Consider the following 14725-nt stretch of genomic DNA (forward strand, 5'->3'; position numbering starts at 1 on the left):
CCCCTCGGGCGTCCCCCGCCTCCCGCCCCCCCCCCCCCCCCCCCCCCCCCCCCCCCCCACCGTGGCAGGCTCCCTGCTCCGTGGGACGTCAGCTTCTCCCTCGCCTTTTGCCCCTCCCCCTCCTCCTGCTCCTTCTCTCTCTCTCTCAAATAAATAAAATCTTTTAAAAAATAAGAGTAGAAATTAATGAAATACAAAACATTCATAGGGGAGCTCTATAAAAAATGTGACAAAATTGGGCCCACATTCTCCCAGTTTTGCCACATTCCTTTTTTTAAAAGAAAAGCCAGAAATCTTGAATTTTTCATTTAACACCTCCCAATTTTTTAATATGGGCAATTCATTCAAAAAATCATAATAAAATATTTTGTAGGCCAAGTAAAATATATCTCTGCCCTATAACTAGTTTGAAATCTCTGCTAGACCAATCTGATTTATGAATATAGACACAAAATTCCTAACTAAAACATTAGCAAATCAAAGCTGGCAGTATGGGGCGCCTGGGTGGCTCAGTTGGCTAAGCCTGTGCCTTTGGCTCAGGTCGTGATCCCAGGGTCCCAGGGGCCTCCCTGCTCAGTGGGGTGCCTGCTTCTTCCTCTCCCTCTGCCGCTCCCCCTATTTGTGCTCTCCTGCTCTCTCTGTCAAATAAATACATAAAATCTTTAAAAAACAAACAAACAAACAAACAAACTGGCAGTATATTCATGATCAAGTGGTATTTATTCTAGGAATGCAAAGATCATTCAAATTTAAAGAGCACATTAGTGTAGAGGTTGGCAGACCATGCCTACAGGCCAAATCTGGCCCCCTACCTATTTTTGTACAAGTGGACTAAGAATGGATTTTACATTGTAAAATGGTTGAAAAAAAATTAAAAGCTTTTCTATGGCCATAAAAATTTTTTTAATTTTAAATTAAAAATGAAGTCAAAATATTTATAAAATACATGGCAAATATGTATATATGAATCAAGTATCTCACAAATCAGTAAGAAAAATATAAACGTACCAAAAAACATGAATAATCATCACACAAGAGGCATGGTGTAATTGACTAATAATGCATAAAATACCGGTAAACCGGTAAAAAGAAAAAAATCATCTGCCTCCAGGAAGTTCAAGCATTTCTGTTAATGAGGCAACAAAGGTCAGAGTTGTTAGCTGAATCAGGTTGCCAAAGCAGTAAGTAAACAGTGGAGAAATCAGAATTCAGCCAAAGAATCCTGGTAGAATGTCGTCTTTCCTACCAGTCCTACTCAGAACGACTAGGTTATAAACAAGGGGACTAAGACCTCTGTGGCTACTGACGCATTAAAATTCAATTCAAGGGTGGCACCTGGGTGGCTCAGTTGGTTAAGCGTCTGCCTTCCAGTCAGGTCATGATCCCGGAGTCCTGGGATCAAGTCCCAACATCGGGCTCCTTGCTCAGTGGGGACCCTGCTTCTCCCTCTCCCTCTGCCTGCTGCTCCCCTTGCTTGTGCTCTCTCTCTCTAATGAATAAATATAAATCTTAAAAAATAAAATAAAATTCAATTCAAGGAGCCCCTGGGTGGCTCAGTCGGTTAAGCATCTGACTTTGGCTCAGGTCATGATCTCAGGGTCCTGGCTTCAGGCTCCCTGCTCGGCAGGGAGTCTGCTTGCCCCTCTCCTTCTGCCCCTTCCCCTGCTGTGCTCTCTCAAATAAATAAATAAAATCTTTAAAATATAGGGGCGCTTGGGTGGCTCAGTCGTTAAGCGTCTGCCTTCCGCTCAGGTCATGATCCCAGGGTCCTGGGATGGAGCCCCACATCAGGCTCCCTGCTCAGCCGGAAGTCTGCTTCTCCCTCTCCCACTCCCCCTGCTTGTGTTCCGTCTCTCGCTGTGTCTCTCTCTGTCAAAAAATAAAATCTTTAAAAAAATAATAATAATAAAATCCAACCCGTGTTTATGAAGCTAAACACTATTTTGTGCTGAGACTTACATTTGTCGCCGGGGTTGTAGAAGTGAACAAGGTGGAGCATATGATCTAGTGAGAGATTGGATGGGTATTACAATAGAGGAACCATCCCGTTGCAACTGTGGCAATACAGGTTAACGTCTCATTCAGTCAGGGCAGCTGGGGCGAGCTGAGATGGTAAAGGAAGTCAGAGAGGACTTTGCAAAGAAAGCAACCTGAAGGATGATTTAGCCAAACAAAGGAAGTGAAGGGTTACAGTCAGAAAGAAGGAAGGGTTACAGGCAGAAAAAACAAAACACCCATAGGCCAGCAAAGGAGAGAGAAGCACTGTTTGTTTGAGGAGCTCAACAATGGGAAGGGGGGGGCAGGGAATTTAAGAGTGTGGGTGTGGAAGTAATATGCAAGAAGGTAAACATCATACCAGCAGCATGTGTTATTACAAGAAGCTTGGAAGGTGGTTCCCCAGATGAAAATCAGAGGCTGATACCCCACCCCAAGAAAAGCAGAAAGGGTGCTGGGTGAGCAGAAACTCTAGACATCACCCAGAGGAACTATCAAAAATGAACCTCCTGAAAAGTTTCAGAATTCATATTTCTGTAGAAAGGAAATGGGTTTGTCCCATGTGAGACTATGTAACTTCATCCCTAGAGATTTTTAAAGACTGGGTTAAACCCAGGCCTAAAAATTATAGGTCTCTAGAGCAGTTTTCATCTTTTTTTTTTTTAAGATTTTATTTATTTTTTTGACAGAGAGAGACACAGCGAGAGAGGGAACACAAGCAGGGGGAGTGGGAGAGGGAGAAGCAGGCTTCCCGTGCAGCTGTGAGCCCGATGCGGGGCTCGATCCCGGGACCCTGGGATCATGACCTGAGCCGAAGGCAGACGCTTAACGACTGAGCCACCCAGGCACCCAAGTTTTCATCTTTTTAACTTCAACTCATATTAGGAAGTACTTATTTATAATGTGAATACAATGATGTGCTGGAGCCAATTCATACAGGCCTATGAGGGCAGATAGTGAAATTTTCAGGATTTTGCAAGCTAATTGTTAAACACAGCCATTATTAAAGTTATATTATGTAAACTAACGTTAAACTCAAACTCTCAAAACTCATCGCTTCCTAATTATTTTACCATTTTTTATTATTATCCACACACTACTGTGTAATTCTTACCCCAATTCTGTGCAGTGATGTCACACTGGTAGCTGGAAACAAACCATGGTGGGTGTATTTGCGCTAAAGAAATCAGCAAGTACTACAAATCAGGGCTTCCTTTGGTTTGTTGATTGATTATCTAGATTAGGATGCAACTCTACTTGTCAAAACACCATTTAATTAAAACTGTAGGTTGGCTATGGATGTAAGAGTTAGGAAAAACTCAGTGGAGGCATCCTGTGAGAATCAATTCACTGCGTGGAATTTACAACAAAGAGTTTTTGTACATTTTAACAAACAAAAAAAAAAGGAGCTGGCGCTTTGTCCTAAGAGCACAGGGCAGTCATCAAAAGATTTTAAGCAAGATTCCAGAAAAGACTTTAATTCATGCTTTAGAAAGATCATTTTGCAGGCGCCTGGGTGGCTCAGTTGGTTAAGCGACTGCCTTCGGCTCAGGTCATGATCCTGGAGTCCCGGGATCCAGTCCCGCATCGGGCTCCCTGCTCAGCGGGGAGTCTGCTTCTCCCTCTGACCCTCCCCCCCCATGTGCTCTCTCTCTCTCTCTCATTCTCTCTCTCAAATAAATAAATAAAATCTTTAAAAAAAAAAGAAAGATCATTTTGGCCAGAGTGAGAAAAAAATGGACGATGGGGGAGAGAGGTGGCCTGAGGGTTGGAAACATGGAAACAGAAAGCACTAAAAAAAAAAAGGAAACAGAAAGTCCTGTTAGGTGAAGTCTTTTCCAGGAGTCCAGGCAGAAGACGATAGCAGCGGGAAGGCATGGAAAGAGGTAGAATCAATAGGACTTGGGGATTGATTGGAAGAAAAAATGCAAAATGGAATCCTAGCTTGAGAAATTCGATGTTTAGAAGTACCCTTTACAGGGGCGCCTGGCTGGTTCACTCGGGAGAACATGCAGCTCTTGATCTTGGGATCGTGAGTTCGAGCCCCACTCTGGGTGTAGAGATTACTAGAAAAATAAATAAATAAACTTTAAAAAAAAAAAAGTGCCCTTTACAGAGATGGAGAACATGGGAAGAGGAGCTGGCGTGAGACTGAGTGACCCACGTGCTGCCCAAGTGGAGAGGTCAAGTGAGCCCCTGAAGATACTAGACGAGAAGCTCAGGAAAAAATATTTAGGCTAGACATATGGATGTAGAAATTCCCAGGAAAGCTGTGGGCATGGATAGGAGAGTCCAAGGAGCATGTTTAATGTGAGAAGAAGGCTCAGGAAAGAACCAAGGAGAGCACCAACTGAAAAGACAGGGGAAAAAAGGCACGAGAGGGGGAAGGCAGGCCAGGGAGTGTATTAAGAAGGAAATAATTGTCAACCACGTCAAATGCTGTTGAGAGGTCACGTAGGTTAATAACTGAGAAGTGTCCATTGGATTTAGCAACAAGGCAGTCACTGTTGACCTTCCATCCCAGAATAAAATGCTGGGAGGCAACAGCTCCACATGAATGAAAATGTACCAAATTCACTCTAAAAGGAAAAATACCCTGGGCTCAAAGCCAGGAAATATTCTTAGGTCATGTTTTCTTCTCGTCCTAAATTTAACCAGCGGGAATGCTTTGTAAAGTGGTATTTTATTCACCCTTGAAATGCAGGATTTGCTTTTTAAACTTATGTCTGCAATTCATCTTCAAGGTAGAACACAGTATCTTTTAAATTAGTGGTTCTCTATGAGAGCAGATGCTGGTTGCTGTAAGTACCACTGAGAAACTGTAATTTGCCTCAGATGGAGAAGCCTTTGGTGACCTACATACACAAACAGGGTCTAAGTGGGAACCAAGTAAAAAACTCCAAGATTCCAAGTGAGCTGAGAGGTGTTGTTTCAAAGCAGAAGAGACCAGGTTGTAAAAGCAATCTGGCTGTGGCATCTGTCACCCCACTGGTCGCCAGGGTTGATTCACTTGGTCTGGCTGGCCAGGCGGGTGTCCCCCTCCTCCCTAACTACTCCGTGTGCCATGTGCATCCCCCCAAAGTTGCACGCTTGGTCTAAGTGGACCACCTTCCTTGATAGAGGAGGACCATGATTCAGTCAGGGCTATATGAGTAGCTGTATTCCCCTGCTAGAATTTCCAAACAAACTCTCAAAGTACAACAGACCAAAGCCCTCACTGCCAGAGAATTGTGCAATAGTACGTTGAATCCAAAGATAAAAACCAGAGACTTGACAAAGGCCAGAGAAGAAAAGCCGAGTCCCCAGTCTCTCCTAGAATGGCTCGGTGTCCTTGTAGTTAGGTTGAAAGTCCTCTTCAAGAGACAGCCTTTTCCTGGCTGGACAATAAGCAACTTGGCCTGGCACAGTCAAGAGGTCCACAGGGCCTCAAAAAGTCTTCTGAACTTAAATAATATAAAACTCTGCCTACAGCCAAGATGGAGTAACATCTTCAGCCTGGATCCAATCAAGGGACTGGATTTTCCCTCTCACCTGAAACAACTAAAAGACTGGACAAAAAATGTGAAACAACGATTTTCAAGGTATTAGACCTCCAACAACAAGGTCAGTGATCTCTGAGACACAGAAAACCAACAAGGTGAGCCCGATGATTGTCTCAGCTTAGTGCCCAGAGAGACTTGCAAAAAGGGAGAGGGAAGCTAGGCCAACCCCAAATCCCTGAGTTGAGAAGAGCTGCACAAAGAGAGCCCCAGAGACCTGTAGAGGGTCTCCCCTCAGGTCCTCAGATAAGTGCTTATAAGCTCATGGGTGTGAGAAAAGTATCCCAAGGCTGGGGAAAGAACCATTCAAAAGAATTAGAGGGAACAGTCTTTGAGGCTTACACAGGGCCAGGAATAGTTCTTATACTCATCAGCCACACTGGGAAGACCTACTAATTCATGGGGGAGGCGGGGAGCACTGGGTAGGGACTCAGAAGGGTTTTGCCTCGGTTGTGAGGAGTAATTAGCCCTGGATTAAAGAACACTCTGGTCCTACCCAAAAAAGCTTAAAAGTAAGACCCCAAAGGATCAAAATGTTTCTAAGTAACATAACAAGCTCAAGAATATTTAGAGGAATACAAAAACACCCAACAACCAACAAGGTAAAATTCACAATGTCTGGTATCCGATAAAAAGTTACAAGGCATGCGAAGAAGCAGGAAAATGTGACCCATAGTAAGGAGAAAAATCAAGCAATAGAAACCAACCCAGGAATGACACAGATGATAGAATTAGTAGACAAATACATTATTATGGTTATTACAACTGTGTTTTTATGTTCAAGGAGCACTTTAAAAGCATGTTGAAATGTAGAAAATATTTTTAAAAAAAAGACCAAATCAAACATCTAGAGGTGAAAATTATGATGTCTGAGATGCAAAAATACACAGGATGGGATTAACAGCAGATTAGACATTTTAGGAAAAAGAAAGATTAGTGAACTTGAAAATATAGCAATAGAAACCATCCAAAATAAAACATACAGAGAAAAAGGACCCCCAAAAAAATAAACAAAAAGAGCATTAGTGAGCCACAGGACAACATCCAGCACCCTAATACATATGTAATTGGAATCCCTGAAGGAGATAGGGGCCAGAAATATATTTGGAAAAATCCTGGGTAAAAATTTCCCAAATCTGATGAAAATTTCAAACCCACAAATCCACAAGGCTCAATGAATCCCAAGTGAAAGAAATATGAAGAAACCTACACCAAAGCACATCATGATCAAATTGCCTAAAACCAGTATTAAAGTGAGTCTGGAAAGCAGCCAGGAAAAAAACCCAGATTACACACAGAAGAACAAAGATGATATTAGCCCTCTCATCAGAAAGGCACACCAGAAGACAGTGAAGCAGCATCTTTATTGAAAGAAAAAACACTGTCAACCTATTTTACCCAGCAAAAATACCTTTCAAAAACAAAGGCGAAAATGAAGATCTTCTCAGACTTCCAAAAGCTGAATGAATTCATCGACAAAACCTGCACCACAAGAAATGTTAAAGTCTTCCAGGCAGCAGGAAAATGATACCATCTGGAAGTCTTGATCTGCACAAAGGAATGCAGAGAACACTAGAAATGGTAAACTATGCGGGTGCATACATTTCCTATTTTAATCTCTTGGAAAGAACAATATAACTAGGATAAGGAACTATTGACTAAAAAACATCCAGAGCTCCCTGCATCCTGGAATAAACTGTTATATTGCCTTGTCTAAATTCTGACAAAGTAATTGCAAGAAGCAAACTCCAGCGGAGCGATTAGTAAGTTAGCATTTGCAGTCATGTGGGAGTGTGGATCCTACTTAGGGCAGAGAGCAGTTAAATATGTTGAGTATGAAATGCAGCAAGCACAGCTGAGGGCTGGGTCTCAGCTGGACTGCACTCAAGCTGGACCAGAAGGCTTATGTAGAGCAAAGCCTACCTCTGTATCAGTGTCCTCTGATGGGGAGTACCCTTCCAGTGGACAGTAGCAGAGCATGCTGGGAAGAACTCCAGGAACAGAGGTCATGGCTGGCATCCAGAGGTCCCAAAAGTTCTGCAGGGAAATTTCACGGGGATCCGGGGAATATATCTAGGTGGGCATGACTGGAGCTGTAACTGAGAGAAGGAGCATGTATTCCCGTTGCTTCCAGATCCTCACTGATCACTCTTGGACCCCGTTTTCTGCCTCCCACCACTCTACTGGAACTGTTCACTCAGAGGTCACCAGTGACTTCCTAATTATGAAAACCATGTGCCTATTCTCAGTCCTCATCCACCTTGCCATAGTTTTCCTCTGACTTCTCTGATAATTTCTCTATTCTGTGGCTCTTCCTGCCTTCTAGCGAAGTGTATTCCCCAGCCATGCCCTTTAATCCCCTTCCCACCTCTAGATTCCCTCCCTCCAAGATCTCCTCTCCTGCCGCTACTCTGAGCTGTTCTGGTGAGGACTCTGATCTCTCTCCAACCCTGGGCCCAGGGCCACCTCTGCTTTGCCATGCCGACCGACCCTCTCCTTCCTCTCTGCACCCACTCTGTCCCTGACTGCTGACCTCGACTAGCCCTCATTGTCTGCGTCCACATCTTTCTACCCAACTAGACTGCGCGCAATGCTAATGCAGTGCCCGAGATGGGTCTTCTTAGTAGCTGCCTACTACCCACCCTAGCATCTGGCACACATTTTAAAAAGTCAGATCTTGCCAGGAAATTCAGCTCCAAAATCAACATGTAAGGCATAAGTTGTGAATAACCAAATTACTTTCAAATAAGCCCTTCGTCACCCATAAAATACACATGGTATTGTAAACCAGACGGCGAACAGCAAATGTGCCTTCCCCATCTCGCACTCCCTCTAGGGTGTTTTTTCACTGAGTGCCAGAGCTGGAACAGCCCCCCACCCATTGCATTGTACTCCCCTGTCACTCCTTCCCACTTATGCTTCATTTTTCTGCTTGTACATTGATTGAACTTCCATAAATGAGGAGCATACAAAGCCATAACTCCATTGTAAGGGTTTGATGGAGGAATTCTCTTCTCTCTCCTTAAACATGGTTTTTCCTCTTGGCCTCCCGGTTTCCAATAACGACAGCACCTCACTGAATCAGGCTGAAAATTCCTTGGCTCCTCCCTCTCCCTCACTCCTGCTTTCTAGTTTCCAGGTTCTTGTTAGTTTTTCCTTTGCGCTGGGCCCCTCTGTCCCCAGTCTGTTGCCGCCCACATACTCCAGACCCTGGTCACCTCCCATCTTGACTTCTGTGAGAGCCTCCTAACTGCTCTCGTTGGGCTTGCTGGTCTCTCTCCAATTCGTGTTTTGCTGCCAGCAGATTAATAAATTCTTTTTTTTCCTTTTTTTTTTTTTTTAAAGATTTACTTATTTATTTTAGAGAGAGAGCACGCATGCGAGCACAAGCAGGAGGGGCAAAGGGAGAGGGAGAGAGAATCTGAAGCAGACTCTGTGCTAAGCATGGAGCCTGATGCGGAGCTCAATCCCACAACCCCAAGATCACGGCCCAAGCCGAAACCAAGAGTCAGATGTCCAACCACCTGCACCATCCAGGCACCCCAGATGAATAATTTCGAAAGCACTACTTTAGTGCTATCACTCCCTTAGTCAAAAGCCATTGATGGCTATCACATAGAGCCCACTCTCTCCAGCCCAGCGTCCAAGGTCCTGAACAACAGGGACACAAGCTATCTCCAGCCCTCCTCTCCCCTCTTTCCAGACTGGAACACAACACTCCTTGCTCATCCCCCCACCTTCGCTCATCTGCGTCACTTCCCTCCACCTACCTAAAGGCCCACCTCCACAAACATCTCCACTTGCCAAAACCTAGTAGCCTCAGATGGTAGCATCCAAAGTGCCCCTCTTTCTTCTTGTTACTATAGCTCCTTCTCTGTACCACTCAGCTCCCGCTACTACATTATATGTACCCTGAAGAAAAGAGAGGTGTCATATACGATTTTTATTCGTCCGCTCCCTCAGTATATATTATTGAGCATTTACAATGTGCCAGGCACTCAACTAGGTACTGAAGATATGCAGTGAAGATGGATGCCACTCACAGAACTCACGGTTTGGCCACGGAAGGTGGGGGCGGACAAGCTGTGAATTTCGCACAGGAGAGGAAACGTGAAGAGGAGAACCTCACCCTGCCACTGGTCAGAAAAAGCTTCCCCAAATAAGTAACATGTGAGCTGAGATCTACAGAATGAGTAGAAAGTAGTCAGGCAGAGGGGGAAGAAAAGAATTGTACAGGTCGGAAAAAAGTACAGGAAAAAAAATTTTTTTTAAGCCTGAAGATAGGCGAGGACATGACTCATTAGAACCAAAAGAAAAAGATCATGGCTAGAGCACATAGCACCAGGGAGAAGTGGTGAGAACCGGGACTGGGGAGACAAGCAGGGCCCAGCCAGGCCACAAACCTACCTCGTAAGGCTTATAAGACAGGCAAAGGGGTTGGGTTTGATGCGGAGACCAAGAGAGGGTTTTAATTATCTGTGGAGATCCCTTTCAAAACAGGGCCATCCTTAGAAGTAGTATAGACTCAAAAACAAACAAACAAACTGAACTTATTGGTTTCACCTTCCCTGAATTTTTTTAATTAATTTATGTGTTTTTAAAAATTTTATTTATTTATTCATGAGAGACAGAGAGAGAGAGGGAGAGAGAGAGAGGCAGAGGGAGAAGCAGGCTCCCAAGGAGCAGGGAGCCCAATGCGGGACTCGATCCCAGGACCCTGGGATCATGACCTGAGCCGAAGGCAGACGCTTAATCATCTGAGCTACCCAGGCACCCGACCTTCCCTGAATTTTTAAACAGGCAAAATCTGATCAAGATAGGGCACCTGGGTGGCTCAGTTGGTTAAGCGACTGCCTTCGGCTCAGGTCATGATCCTGGAGTCCCAGGATCGAGTCCCACATCGGGCTCCCTGCTCGGCAGGGAGTCTGCTTCTCCCTCTGACCCTCTTCCCTCTCGTGCTCTCTATCTCTCATTCTCTCTCTCTCTCTCAAATAAATAAATAAAATCTTTAAAAAAAATCTGATCAAGATAAATTTAGGAGATGCAAAACAGGATAAGACCCTCAGATAATTTTTGATATTTCTACCCATCAAATGTTGCCTCCCTGTATATGCCCAACTGATGACTGTCAGGATCATCAATAGCTCCCGATTTCTCCAAATCCTAGGCCCCTGGGCATGTTCCAGAATTTGTCACACTCTTGAAGTAGTTCTTCCAATGACATTCTAAATTGTTCAAAAACTAATTCAGGGGCATCTGGGTGGCTCAGTCGTTAAGCGTCTGGCTTCCGTTCAGGTCATGATCCCAGGGTCCTGGGATCGAGCCCCGCATCGGGCTCCCTGCTCTGCGGGAAGCCTGCTTCTCCCTCTCCCACTCCCCTTGCTTGTGTTCCCTCTCTTGCTGTGTCTCTCTCTGTCAAATAAATAAAATCTTAAAAAAAAAAACTAATTCATTCATCAGAGCATTTAAATTGGATCATATATCTCGTTGGTGAAACGTGGGGTTTTTTTCTCCACGTACTCAATAAGGAAATCTCTTTGGCCCATAGGCCCTGGCCCCAGAATAAGAACCAGAGGCCTCCAGTTTTGGAAGAGGATCATTTTCACAATGTACTATCACCACCTAGTGGTCCCAAACAACATCACCAAGTGATCCAGAAAAATTTCTGTCTTCCGGGGAATGACTCTTCATCTCCCCAGAAATTTGTGTTTCTCTGTAAAGATAATCTAGGGGTCGATTGTCTAACACGTAATAGGTATTCAATATTTGTTAAATAAATAAATATAAACAGAAGGACAAAATAATTTCATACCCTGGTACCTTCTGGCAACTGAAAGAGACAATTTAGAAAGTCTTCCCCAGATTGCCCTGGATTCCCAAGGGCCTCTAATCATTCTTATCCAACAGCCAGAGGTATTCCTGTCTTTAATTTAGCAAACAATTCCTTTAAGCACATTTTAATAAATGGATTTTTTTTAAAGATTTTATTTATTTATTTGACAGACACAGCGAGAGAGGGAACACAGCAGGGGGAGTGGGAGAGGGAGAAGCAGGCTTCCCGCTGAGCAGGGAGCCCGATGCAGGGCTCCATCCCAGGACCCTGGGATCATGACCTGAGCCGAATTCAGACGCTTAACGACTGAGCCACCCAGGTGCCCCAAAATGGATTTTTTTAAGGGTCACTCCTACCCTGGCTGAAACCCTGACTCCATCCCATCAAAGGGAGTTTACTGTAACCCGGAAACAATGAAGAACAGAATCTGTTAGCCCAGATGTCAGGACCAATACCTAAACAAAGGAATCGCTGGCCCCGCAGGGAGGAGACTGGTGGACACAGACTCTTCCACTTACTTTGCTTTCACACAGAAGTCAAACCAAGCCAGGTGTCATGGGGAAGTGTGCTCAGAAAACATGGTGACCCAAACACAGTGGCCTACCACTAGTAAGGATCACAAAGAATGATAGAAAAGAAGAAAAGAAGCCAGAGCCTTTTATAAGGATCCAGGACAATCTTCCAACTAGCTGAGTCTTAAGACCTCTTGTCTGCGTAAATGTGTAAAGCGGATCTCCCAGCAACTCTAGCTAGAGCCTCCTGGCTGTTGGGCCTTAGTTCTCCTGAGGCCCATGGCGCAGATGGTGAGGAAATGACAGTTAGCAACAGTTACCTGGCTCCTCTTCTCTCAGAACATTGGGAGGCTAATGCAAAGTGTTCATGAGGGCTCCTTCCCCTCAGCCAGTTCTTTTCTATGTGGTCTCATCCTTCCTTTCAAGTGAAGACTGTCCCAGGCTCCGCCATGCTTTAAAGAGAGGGAATCAGAGAGGCATCAGAGTTCAGTGGATGAGAGGAGCAAGGAGCCAGGTTCTAAGCCCTTCCCCTGCTGGCCTTAGATTTCTGGCAAATGACTTCACCTCTCCAGTAAGCCCTCCAGGTCCTATGGTGAAAGTTGTGGACCAACCCTAGGGGTGCCGCTCATATGGTAATCATTGTAGATTTGTTTTGAGAGACTTTTCAATAGGTAGTAAAGTGTCTTAAAGGATGCCTTTTTTTTTCTAATTCACTAAGGCCCCGAATGAGTTATCATCAGCCCTGAATTCTGAGCCTCAGTCTTCTAATCTATAAAATGGAGACAATCCACACTTATCTATAGAGTTGGCTAGAGAACCAACCGAAATAGTGGGTATAAACTGCCTTGGAGACTGTAATGTGGCATGCAGATTATATTGCCCTAAATTCTGTTTGCAATTTGAGGGATTGGTATAACAAAGGAGAAACAGGTTTCAGCCCACAAATGGTTTTCCTCCCTTCGAAAACAGAAGCGAAGGCCAGTGTTCACACTTGATCTTAGCCAAAGCACTTGCGAAGGCCAGTGTTCAAATAGCAAACATCTTCTCATTCAAAATATGTTCTGAATCAAAAGTGACTTTGTACTCATCAATGAAACTGAAAAGAATGTGCCAATTTCTGACAGTTGCTTAACTAAGTACATAGTTGTATCAGTAATAGTTAGAATTTCTCTTTGAGTCTTCAGATAAGATGAGCAAATGAAAGCTCAGCCCTGCCCCCTCCTCAGCCTCACTACCGACCACTGGAAATTGGGTTTGCCTTAGTGGAAAGGTCTGAGGCAAGACCAAGGAGTTGAAAAAAGGTGTCATTTTTAAGTTAACCCACACAAATCATTCTACAATGTAATGTACATTCGAGACATAATTATTTGCAGAAAAACAGCCCACATGACACCTCTCGGATTCCTCTCTCAAGATTCAGCTAAGTATAGTTCAGTCTAGTAACACAAATGATGTCATATATAATTTTGATTTGGCTTGGGAGAAAGGAACAAGTAGGCAGCAGTTTTAGCTTTCTAATTTGGTCTGTTTTGAGACGTTAAAAAAGATTTAAGATTTAATCTGCCTTCCTTGTACAAACTGTACTTAGCAGAACCAAATAATTGATGAGAGCTAAGTTTCTCTTATAAAAAGATGTCAGGGGGGCACCTGGGTGGCTCAGTCGGTTGAGTAGCCGACCCTTGATTTTGGCTCGGGTCATGATCTCACAAAGATGGAGCCCCGTGCTCCGAGCTCAGCAAGGAGTCAGCTTGGGATTCTCTCCCTCTCCTCCTGCCCCTCACCCCGCTTGTGTGCTCTCTCTCTAATGAATAGATAAATCTTAAAAAAAAAAAAAAAAGATGTCAGGCCCAGTCCTGAGTTTCACTTCCGGCATAAGAGTGTAAGACGTTCGCAGACTGCTGTCCAATGAAACTGGTGAAAATTATTATTATTTTTTAAAGATTTTACTTATCCATTTCATAGAGAGCGAGAGAGCACAAGCAGAGGGAGCAGTAGAGGGAGAGGGAGAGGCAGGCTTCCCGCGGAGCAGGGAGCCCGATGCAGGGCTCGATCCCAGGACCCTGGGATCATGAACTGAGCCGAAGGCAGACGCCCAACCATCTGAGCCACCCAGGTGCCCCTGGTGAAAATTGTTTTTAAAAATCTGTTTATGTCTCTGAAAATGGCCCTAAGAGCATACAGCAAATTGTTTAAGAAAATCTACAAAAGCTTGGTAGGAACTGAGTCTGTGCTATGTGACCCTAGAGCCAGGCTCTCCCCGTCCCCACCCCGGTTTCAGTGAGACAGAAACTACTCCGGACTGCTACTGCCCAGGAACACAGGGCTCCCCCTCCCAGCTCCAAGGCAGAGGGCTGGTCTCCTCAGGAAGGACAGGATGTCATCATTTCTCATCCTCCCCCAGCTGCTGGCGCCTGAGGCTAAGTGCTAGTGAGTACCACCAATGGTCAGGGCTCTCTTCTTCCACCCAGCTCCCGCCTATGGGAAGGAGACCTGACCCTGGGTACAGAGCTGGTGAGAATAATGGGCTCCAGCTGCTTTCACAGCAGCTCCTGGACCAGGGGCCCAGGGCAGGGGCCTTCATTGCCCGCCTCTAAGCTACTGGGTACATGAGATTTCCACTATATTATTCTGACTTTCAGGTAATTTTGAAAATTTTCTATATTAAAAACTTTAAGGACAAAAACACGGGGGAAAAAATCCTTCCAAAAACCAAATTCAAGGTCCCCTGAGACTCTGAAATTCGGAGTCTTTATGAGCATCACTGAAACATTCCACAGACACAGTAATTTAGAAGCTGGAGCTTTAGATTCTTTCAGGTTAATACATATACTATTTGAAAGTGATTA

Source organism: Callorhinus ursinus, unplaced genomic scaffold (genome assembly GCF_003265705.2).
Source record: "Callorhinus ursinus isolate GAN/ISIS: 27379988/994484 unplaced genomic scaffold, GSC_fseal_2.0 scaffold24, whole genome shotgun sequence".
NCBI classification, from domain to species: domain Eukaryota; kingdom Metazoa; phylum Chordata; class Mammalia; order Carnivora; family Otariidae; genus Callorhinus; species Callorhinus ursinus.